Raw genomic sequence first — 10,983 nt, 5'->3', positions numbered from 1 at the left:
GACGGCAGCACAGCCTTTAAAGAAGCTGACCTGCCAGCAGGTAGGTCTGTGGCTGCCAGAATGAGGTCAAGTTATTTAAGGAAGTGGAAGCTTGCAAAAAATAATATAAAAATAGGATTGTGTTCTGTTTCTGTGTTTCACTCGATCTTTGACTGTGCAGGGCCACACAGTGGTCTGTCATCACATAACTTTAGCACTGCTATGCCCACCAACTGATCCCTGAACACCAGCTCTGTGATGCTCTCTAGTTCCATCTGAATGTATCCAGAACTTCTGAAGCTAAGATACAGCAATCCTAATTTATTCCACCTGAAGTAGAGTGAACAGATGTCTTAACAACTCGGGGCTCATGAGTCAAGAGCTTTGAAACCACCTCGGGACTTCACTGGTGGCCCAGTGGTTAAGAATACACCTGTCAATGCAGGAGATGTGGGTTCAATTCCCAGTCTGGGAAGATTCCATATACTGTGGAGCGACTAAGCCCAGTGGCCCAGTCACCACAACTACTGATCCCACGTGCTGCAACTACTGAAGCCTATACACCCTAGACCCAGTGCTCTGCAACAAACACCCAGGGCAGCCATAAATAAGTAAATACATTTATTTAAAAATAAATAAACCACCTAGCCTCCTCTTGGGATAAATGAGTAGAAACAAGGCAGTTCTCTCAATCTGTAAGGCCTGACCCATATCAATATTTGTATTGGTGGAATCCTTTTGGGAAAACTAGTAGAGTAAATGAGAAACAAAACCCACACGATAGCCATCCCCCAGCCCACCCAAGCTCTGGGACCTGCTGCTTTCCCTTCTGCTTGTAGGATGCTCAGTGCATCTTGCCTGAGCAGGGTCCTGAGGGTATCGATTTGCTCTTTGCTCATCTGCTCTGAGCAGGTGATGAGTCTGTGTTTCTGTAGCAGAAGGGGCTCCAGTCTAGGAGATGAGCTATGCCATCTAGAATCCTGGGGACCTCTGCAAAATCAGATGAGTCCTCTGAGCTTCAGTTTTCTCATTTGAGGACACTGACACCAACACCTGCCATGTGGGGTGGTTGTGAGGATCAGAAGAGGTCATATGACAGCTCCAAGAATGCTTTAAATCACTGGAATAGTTCAGGCCAAACAAGGTGAGATGATACACTGGGAGGTGAGTAAGGAGGAGAAAGAATCCCGTTCCTCCTCAAAGTTCTGTAATCTTAACTTTCTGACACAGAATCTGACTCTTGATTCTTCCTTACAAAGGTCAGATGCCAACCTCTGGAGCCAGACCAGCCTTTCTGCCCTTTCCAAGCTGGCTCTATATTTCGTGACAGCATCCACACAGTTGCCCCTCTGGGCTTTTCACTTCCAGTCAGAGCCCCTCGGTACAGGGACGTCAGTGGTAAGGCTCTGCAAGCAGTAGAATCACGCCTGGTGTGGACTTTGGCCAGAAGCAAGCAGAAGAGATAAATATTGGCAGGGTGGAGGTGATGTTTTTCCAGGGTGGTCAAGGGCTCCAGACCTTCGTCAGTTAGATGGCATTTTTATGGCTCCTTTTTTAAAGCCTGGACTTGGAGTTCAGGGCAGAACTGAACTGGACTGGCTCCTCCCCTCCATACAGACGCAGCAGAGCCCTCACTCTGCTTCTGCGTCTAAGGCTTGCCCCTTGTCCTGCAGCACTTTACAACATAGTAACAATGGCTCAGAGTACCAGGTGCTGCTCCAAGTACTGTACGTCCAACTCTTAATCACCAGCAACCCTGGGACAAAAGTCCTGCTGTCACCCCCACGTTGTAGATGAAGAGGTAGTCACATAGGAGTGCAGAGCGGGGCTGGGACTTCAACAGGGCAGTGTGGCTCAAGCCCTGCAAGCTGATACATAATTCTGACTGTACAAGGCGCTCTCCCTCATCCTTTGTGAGCTTGATGGCAAAACTGTGAGCAAAACAACACATATGTTAGTGTTCCCAATGCTAGATGGGAAAGTAAAGCTCAGAAACTGTTTGAGTTCAGAATTCATGGTTTCAGCGACAAAGCTGGAGTAGTCACTGGAGATTTCTCACCAGAGCCCATGCCAGGACATTCTCCAGATGACCAGGAATGACTTCTCCTCCGCTCTCAAGGTGACCGGTACCACGCCCACCGTCTGCCTCAGGCACATCTGCCATCCAATTTCCACATGTTCCCACCCACCCTAGGAACCAGAGGGTACACCTGAGCAAATCTTCATGATGCCAGACCAGGCGTGACTTGAAGTGAATAACGGATGCTCCCTGGGTACTGGTGAGCCCTGCTCTGTCATGGAAGGTGGAAAGACGCTGGGCCCTTCGGAATCTGTCCTGCTTCCACACAATTCAAGCTGATCGTTCCTCTCTTAAAACTCCCCACTGTGCTTTGCTCTTTTCATGCTTCTCTTGTGGGTCCTTCCCAACATCCATGATTTCTTGTAGTTATTTGTGTCATAACCCTACTCAACCATGCCCTTCTTGACGACAGGACAGGGCCCCCCATGTCAGGATCCCTGGGCATCTGGCGTGGTGCAAAGTGCTAGGTGTGGGCTGCTCCAAGGGACCCACCTGCCCTGAGCTGTTCTGCATAATTTGATTGTGACTTCCAGGTATGCCCGCTGGTGAACACTGTGTGAAAGGTTGGAAGCTGAGGAGATCGTGTCCTAACACAGCCCCCCAGAAAGGAGACCACATGTGGTATTTCCAGATCCTGGGACCCCCCCCCCCCCGACCTGCCTTCTTGTCTGTGCTTTCTTCCTTGTTTCCTAGGAAATAATCTAATAAACCCAGTCACCCCAAGTGATGGAATTTCAGGGTTGAAACGAGTCTTATACTGGAACCGAACTGAGTCTGGGGAGGGGAAGCGACAGCCATTGTCCCCCAGCTGAAGGCCACAGAACCCCTGACCCAGTCCGTGCCAGGGAGGAAGGACCTCGCCCTGCCTTAAAATGTTTCCTCACCAGCCCAGCCATTCCCAAGCTTTGGGGTAGGTCACAGCATCCAGAGCTGCTAGTCATGCCCAGATCCTGGCTTAGAACAGCCACCCCTGTCCCAGGGCTCCTTTCCTCCCCTCCCAGAACAGCCCTGGTTCCCAAAACCTGTGGTTTCCTGTAGTGGGCCGACCCCGGGAGGGGAAAACTGATGGAAGGGCTCTCAACATAGTTTAATATTCTAGGAAGTTGTGTTTTTATCTGAGATAATGCTACAATTATTACCGGTCAATAGATTTTATTTCGGAGAAGGCAATGGCAAGCCACTCCAGTACTCTTGCCTAGAAAATCCCATGGATGGAGGAGCCTGGTAGGCTGCAGTCTGTGGGGTCGCTAAGGGTTGGGCACGACTGAGCGACTTCACTTTCATTTTTCACTTTCACGCATTGGAGAGGGAAATGGCAACCCACTCCAGTGTTCTTGCCTGGAGAATCCCAGGGATGGGGGAGCCTGGTGGGCTTCCGTCTATGGAGTCACACACAGTCGGACACGACTGAAGTGACTTAGCAGCAGCAGCAGCAGATTTTATTTACTAGAGAAACATTCCAAAACAGGATTGATGCAGGGGCAATTAAAGTAGTCTTTGGGGCCTTCCCAGGTGGTGCAGTGAATAAGAACCTGACTGCCAATACAGAGGACACAGGTTCAATCCCGGGTCTGGGAAGATCCCACGTGCCACGGAGCAATTAAGCCCATGAGCCGCAACTACTGAAGCCCACTCGCCTAGGGCCTGTGCTTCGCAACAACACAAACCAGCACACGGCACACCCACAACAAACAGCAGCCCTTGCTCTCGGCAACTGGAGAAAGCCCTTGCAAAGCACCAAAGACCCAGGGCAGCCAAAAATTAAATAAAGTTTTTAAAAGTGGTGTCTTGTATTTAAAAGCCTAGGAACCACTGACAGAATCTGTATGTCCCAAGTTATTTCCCTAAATGAAACTTGAGGTCAGCAAGTCCTGATTCAGGTATATGGGTAGTGGGGGACGAGGAGAATTGGTGGGAGGATTTCTGGAAATCATCATTTCACACCTGGCCCAGGTGAGGGCAGTAGAATGGAGAGGGAAGGTGAGAAGCTCGAAGGAGCGGAGGACAGCTCTCTGAGCCCTGGCAACCTCAGTCAGTCCTAAAATTGGGTTTCTTACTCAGCCAACCGCAGCAAGTAAAACAAACATTTGCCCAACATTATCCCATGGGTCTAGGGCCTAAAAGTAATAACTAGAAAATAAACAAGAGGAACTACAGTTGCCCTTTGCATCTGCTTAATTATTCTTCTGTTTTTTGGGCTCCAAAATCACTGCAGATGGTGACTGCAACCGTGAAATTAAAAGACGCTTGTTCCTTGGAAGAAGAGTTATGACCAACCTAGACAGCATATTAAAAAGGAGAGACATTACTTTGCCAACAAAGGTCTGTCTAGTCAAAGCTTTGGTTTTTCCAGTAGTCATGTATGGATGTGAGAGTTGGACTATAAAGCTGAGCACTGAAGTACTGATGCTTTTGAACTGTGGTGTTGGATAAGACTCTTGAGAGTCCCTTGGACAACAAGATGATCAAAGCGGTCAATCCTAAAGGAAATCAGTCCTGAATATTCATTGGAAGGACTGATGCTGAAGCTGAAACTCCAATACTTTGGCCATGTAATGGGAAGAGCTGACTCATTAGAAGAGACCCTGATGCTGGGAAAGATTGAAGGCAGGAGGAGAAGGGGACAACAGAGGATGAGATGGTTGGATGGCATCACTGAATTGATGGACATGAGTTTGAGCAAGCTCTGGGAGTTGGTCATGGACAGGGAAACCTGGTGTTCTGCCATGGGGTGGCAAAGAGTTGGATACAACTGAGCGATTGAACTGAACTGAACTCAATCTGATTATTCTATATCTGCTCTTGTAACTGCTTTTGTTAAAATGATGCACACACAGGGGGCTTCCCAGGTGGCCCAGTGGTAAAGAATCTACCTGCCAATGCAGGAGACATGGATTCAATCCCTGATCTGGGAAGATCCAACAGGCTGCGGAGTCACCCGGGCATGTCCAGCTCTTTGTAACCCCACGTGTTACTGAGTCCAAGCTCGCTCTGCTTGCCACATGACAGGCCAATGAATCTGAGAGACAAGGTGTTGAGGCACGGAAAGGACTTCAGTTGGAAAGCCAGCTGACTGAGAAGATGGTAGGGTAGTGCCTCAAAATAGCCATCTTGTCAGGGTCTGGTTGCCAAGTTCTTTTGTAGAGTCAGAGGGAAAGAAACAATGAGGAGCTAGAGTCAAAAGGCAGAACAGAGAGGGAGAGGCAGTGGGAGAGAAAAGAGAAAGGGTGCTCAGTCTTGCAAAACATCTCCAAGGGGATGGCCAGCCTTTGGCAAGGGGTGTTCACCTCTTCTGTTCACAGGTGGGCAGGGACAAACCATCTCTCTTTGAGCCGAACAAAGGTACTTTAGTTTACAATCAAGTGGAGAGGCATGGTCCTCTGAGGCAAGCTATTAAGTATGATTATAATAACAAAAGCAACAAAAAGCAAGTCAAAGAAACAGTTTCCAACATGGCGTCAGAGTTGGCTTCTTCTCTGTAACACATGGACTGTAGCCCGCCAGGCTCCCCTGTCCAAGGGATTATCCTGGCAAGAATGCTGTCATTTCCTCCTCCCGGGGATCATCCCCACCCAGGGAATGAACCCCCATCTCCTACGGCTCCTTCATTCAGGCGGATTCCTTACCACGGAGTCATCTGGGAAGCCCAACAAAGCCCATGGGGAGTAGCGCCCACTCACCACAACTAGAGAAAAACCCATGCAGTAACGGAGACCCAGTACAGCCAAAAACAAATAAATTATTTTTTAAAATGATACATACACAGAGTAAAAATAATCCAAACAAGACTAAAAAGTATGAGAATCATCTGAAATCCCACCACCTGTAAGTGAAAACTTCAACTATTTGATGACCATCCTCCATAAACACACAGTGTTCATGTATGGTTAGACGTGATTATGCTGCCCCATGAGCTGGCGTGCTGTGTGTTACAGGAGTCCCTGTTACTCTTCGAGAGGACATTGTTACTATTCACATGTAAAACAAGAAATAAATAATCCTGCTGATAGTTTACCCGCTTGCACTTCTTTGTACTAGAAAGCAATTGTACCTCCTTGATGCCACGGTAACTTGAGGCTGGGAGGAGACCTCCGAGGAGTCCAGAGCCCTTCTCTGTAGGCTAAGTTCTAATCACTCCTCGTCATTAAGCTGTAAAGTGTAGTACTATACAGCTTGGGAAGCACCTTTACGTTACTTTGTTATCACAAAATTAGGTGATGAGAAGTGAGACAAGTAATCACAGTGCAATGAGAGTGTGTTGAGAGTCAGGACTCTGCGTCTGCAAGGCGCTAATAACAGTCGCGGCGGTGTTTACTGAGAAGCTCTGTGCCAGGCTCTGTGCAAGGTCCTCACATGGTCTCATTATCCCCATCTAGAGAGAATTCGCCTGAGGATCAGAGAAGTCACATGTCCACAGCGGACCCTGGCGGGATTCTAGTCCAGACGTGTCTGGCTCAAGCCTCCCCTTGGGCAGCACTTGACAAAAGTTGACCTCGGTGTCATCTCCTCTTCATGGAGGAGGGAACCAAGGCTGGGGTGAGCCACTTGCCTCAAGTCCCAGGGCCAGGATTCTAGCCATTTGCTCTAAGCTGCTGCCTCCCTGATGGGATCAGTCCCTTTCCTGGGCAGAAGAGGTCTTCTCTCATGTCTCTGGAGAAGGGGTTCTTATTAAGATCTTTCAGGGACTTCCTGGTGGTTAGGGCTCTGCAGTGGTCAGGGAACTAAGATTCTGCAATCCAAGTGGTACAAACCCCTCCCCCCAAAAAAAAACACCTTTAAAAACTCCTTACTGCTGCACTGAAACCTCTATCCCTTCATCAGAGGGAGCAAAGTTTGGCCTCGTGCAGAGAGGCAGAGAGATTGGACTCGTCACCACGCTCAGGCAGCAGTCTTGAGCTCAGAGCAGGCCCAACCCATCCCTCTGTGGTGACTTTCCCGTGCTTTCAGAGCAAGGCACAGCTGTCTATCTCCTCCGCTCCTTTCAGAGAGGAGAGAGAGAGAGAGCATTTATTCTCGGGGATATGAAACTAGAAATGATGAGACAAAGTGGATTGAGATGCAGGGCGGGGCGGGTGGAAGGCTCATACAAGGAATTAAACAGCATCTTTTTGGTGTGTAGGCAAAGGGTTGGTTTGTGGAGGGAATTGGGCAATCGAAATTAGTGTTTTCGTCTTTAAAGATAACAATTTTTATTTATAAAGCATTCCTTGCTGGCATGAGCTCAAAGCACTTACTGAATGCTGGCTAATTACCCCTCCCAACAAACAATCTGGCAGTTAGGGAAAGAGAAATAATTATCAGAGTTTACAGGTGGGGAGATGGAAACACAACAGAAACCATCCCCAGAGACCTGAGACCAGAAGGTGAGCCTCCGAATGGCACCCTGCTGAGAAGGGACAGCCCACTCACTGGCCGGCACTCATAGGGAAACTACAGCTCCCGGCAGACACCGAGAGGGGACGGCCGTGCCCCTGGTGCCCATTCCAGATCCCCAAATATGGAGAAGGACTGGGTTGGGGAGGAGGAACCCAATGTTCCCCCTTGAGAGAGGGAGAGAGGGGGAGGATGAGGTAACTTTGGAATATTTAACTCCATCACCTAATCGTCTGCCTGGGCTTGAAACACAGCAGGCAAAGCCATGACCTTGGTAAATCCCTCCAGATCTCCCTGTAGCTCAGCAGAGTCCTGTTTCCTCCTACGATTAGATGCGTGTTGTTCTAGGAGGTCAGAACCCTTTCTCTGAGTCCGATCAGCTCGGAAGGCAATGCTGGCAGCACTGGGAAAGGAATCTGAGTGGAGGAAGCTCTGCTGCCCCGGAGCAGCATTCCACGGACTGGGCTGACTGCCCGAGCCAAGGATGAGCTGGGAGGACGAGGGTTACTCCTTTCCTGCCCCAGAGGCAGCCGAGCCTGCCTGGTGGGAAAGGCATGAAAGGACTCTCTCCCGTTCTGTCCACAAACATTTCTAAAAGCAACCCCACTGGAGGACCTGGGCTGGACACGGGGCAGGATGCTACGATGGGGGAGGGCAGCCACCCGAGGTGATGGTGCCAGGCAGCGTATTATTTACCGCTGGGTTACATCCAGTACTGTCACCCACCATCCGCCATGTGCCAGGCACTCGGAATCTGATGGGGAGGACCGCAAAAGCAAAGCCTCTGTTCTTGTAGATTTACGTTCCGGGAGCTCTGGTTGTCTGGGGGACAAGTCCTCCGAGCAGAGGGAACAGCAGGTGCAGGGTCTTGAGATGGACTTGGTGAGGCTGAAAGGGACCGGGTGAGGGCAAAAACAGGAAGAAACAAGTCCAAGAACCAGGCCCGGTCGAGTCACGCCCAAAGAGCTGTCTAAGGAGGAGAAACACGCACTTCATTCCAGTCCTAACAGAGCTGTTGTTTTTGAGCAGTGGTTTTATGTCATGTGATGTAAAGAGCCAGATGAGGGAACAGACTTCCAAAGGAGTTTGGGGAGGCGAGAAGAGGTGTCCCTGAGTTGGGTGACAGGGAACCATTCCCGGCAGATGGGGGAGCTGAGTGTCAGCCAGCAAATGAGAGAACTCTCAGAGCAAGGCTGGCAAACTGATGTGCTTGGATCATCAGCCTGCCATGGGTGTGGTTGTGTGGGGATAGTAGATGGTGAGGTTGGAGGGAAGGAGACTTCCGGTCTCCATGTCCGAAGGTTCTGGAGCTCAGTGATGTGGCTTCTATCCATGAGGTTTGAAACTGCATAACCCACAGTTATGGGGGACTTGAACCCAGGGTCTTTTAACTGAGGTTGCACCTGGTCTCGGGACTTAAGGAAGCTCAGGTTCTTGAGGTCTCATCGCGGAAAGAATTTAATAAGAGACAAGCTGCTAGGTAAGAAGTGGATTCGTTTAGAGAGAAACACACTCCACGGACAGAGCATGGGCCGCCTCAGAAAGCGGGAGCAGCACCGGCACACAGGTCTCACAGGGCTGGATAATTTCATACGCTACTGGGCGGGAGGGGTATTCCAGCTATTTGGGGCAAGGGGTGGAGATTTCCAGGGGTTGGGCCACGGGCCCACTTGCTAACTTTTTATGGTTGGTCTTGGAACTGTCATGGCACCCCTTGCTGATGTATTAAGGTGAGCTTACTCTGAGGCTCCAGGTCTTGTGGAAGTCTTATCCACCATCTTGGGCCTCGTTGGTTCTGTCCATTTATGTCCTGTCCTGTGGCTGTGTCATTCTTCCAAAGGTTGTTCCTTGCCCATTTTCCTCCCGTGTCAGCTTCAGAGTCCAGTCCAGGGCATGGTCTCCTCCAGGGACCAGCATCTTCCTCTAAAAGACTCTTTGCTTTGAAGGCTTTTGAGTCCCATGTTGAAACTGAGGTGACTCCCGAGAGCACTCTTTACACCTGAAAGGCACCCCCATCAAATGACACAAATCACAGAGGGATGGTGCCCTCAGGTTGCCCCGTGACCAGCAGAGGGGATGGTCCAAGTTCCAGGGGAGAGAGCGTGGGAAAGCCATCAGGCAACACACAGTGCTTTAGGGGCTTCCTTCACCTCTAACACCGCAGCCGGTGAGCGGCTGCAGAGGAGGCAGAGGAAAGGGTGTGGAGGGTGTGAGAGAGGTGGGGCAGGGGATGGAAGAGAGAGGGACTGAAAGAGGCGGCCAAGGAGAAGCGTGAGAAGGGAGAAGGATGGGGAGCAGGGGTTGGGGGTCTGCTGTGGTCCCAGGAGCTGGGCCCGCCCTCCTCCTGATGGACCTGGTGCAGCGTTGCAGGGCTATGGGCCTCAGGACGGCAGCTGGCTGCGAGCCACACTCTGCCCCGGGGGGCTCATGAAGACCCTGCTCCCAAGACAGTCAGTTGACCCAAACACCAGTTTCTGGAAAGCAGGACAAGATGTACACCTACAGTGAGCACCTCAGAGGAGACTCATCCCAACCGTTTCCTTTCAACTGGAGTCTGAGGGAACCCTGGTAGGTCAGAATGCACTCAGAGCAGGTGGCAGTCCCAGCTGACCTGACCCATGGCAGCAGGGCGCCTGTCTGATCAGGATGTCCAGCGGCAGCAGGATGTCCAGCGGCTTCCCTAGGGCGGGGTGTTGGGTCATTTTATTCTCAGAGGTACAACGAAATGGTCACAGAGAGATTGCTCACCTGCTCAGATGTGGGAGACCCAGTGGGTCCACCGTGAGTCTGGATCCCAGCCACGTCTCCTCCAGCCTGTCCCCTGCCTTCCGGCCACACAGTCATTGTATGTGGATCAGGGCTGCCCCTTACTTCCTGCCCTGCGTCCAGGTTGAACCAACCTGCAGGCCCTGCCCTGCCCCGCCCAGCGGATGCCAACTGTCAAGAACAGTGAAGAAATCCTGACTTCAGCATGGTGGTCTAAGTATATAAGAAGCCTTGACCCTCTCCAGGGGACCCCAACCTCTGGACTCTAATGGCTGATGATCTGAGGTGAAGCTGATGTAATAATAGTAGAAATAAAGTGCACAATACATGTAATGCACTTAAACCTCCCCGCCGACCTGCCCCCCACCTCCACTCTGTCCAGGGAAAAATTGTCTTTCAGGAAACCAGTCCTTGGTGACAGAAAGGTTGAGGACCTCTGCGTCCAAGCTGTTTGAGTGGAGAAGCTCTGCCCTCTGCCGCACGATGGTCCAGCTGCTTCTGAACCGGAGCTCTGGGACCGGGTGCAGCAATGATGGACACACGGACCTCACTGGAGACTCCTGACTGCCAGGTTGCCAGGTGGGTCCATCCCCTCTGCCGGAAGCAGGCTGCCACCACCTGTGGGACCCTACCCTGCCCACCTCCTCAGCTTCAGCTCTTACACCCAGCTCCAAGACGGCTTCCTGACCACCCCTGCTCTCACCAACCTGGGCCTTGAGCAGCTGTTCCCTCTTCCTGTGGGCCCTTTCTTTCTCCTGGACAGGCTCACCCCTGGGCTCAGTTCA

Source organism: Moschus berezovskii, chromosome 6 (genome assembly GCF_049115385.1).
Source record: "Moschus berezovskii isolate FMDL1 chromosome 6, NW_MosBer_1.0, whole genome shotgun sequence".
In the NCBI taxonomy this organism is placed as follows: Eukaryota; Metazoa; Chordata; class Mammalia; order Artiodactyla; family Moschidae; genus Moschus; species Moschus berezovskii.
This window is presented reverse-complemented; position numbering follows the sequence as displayed.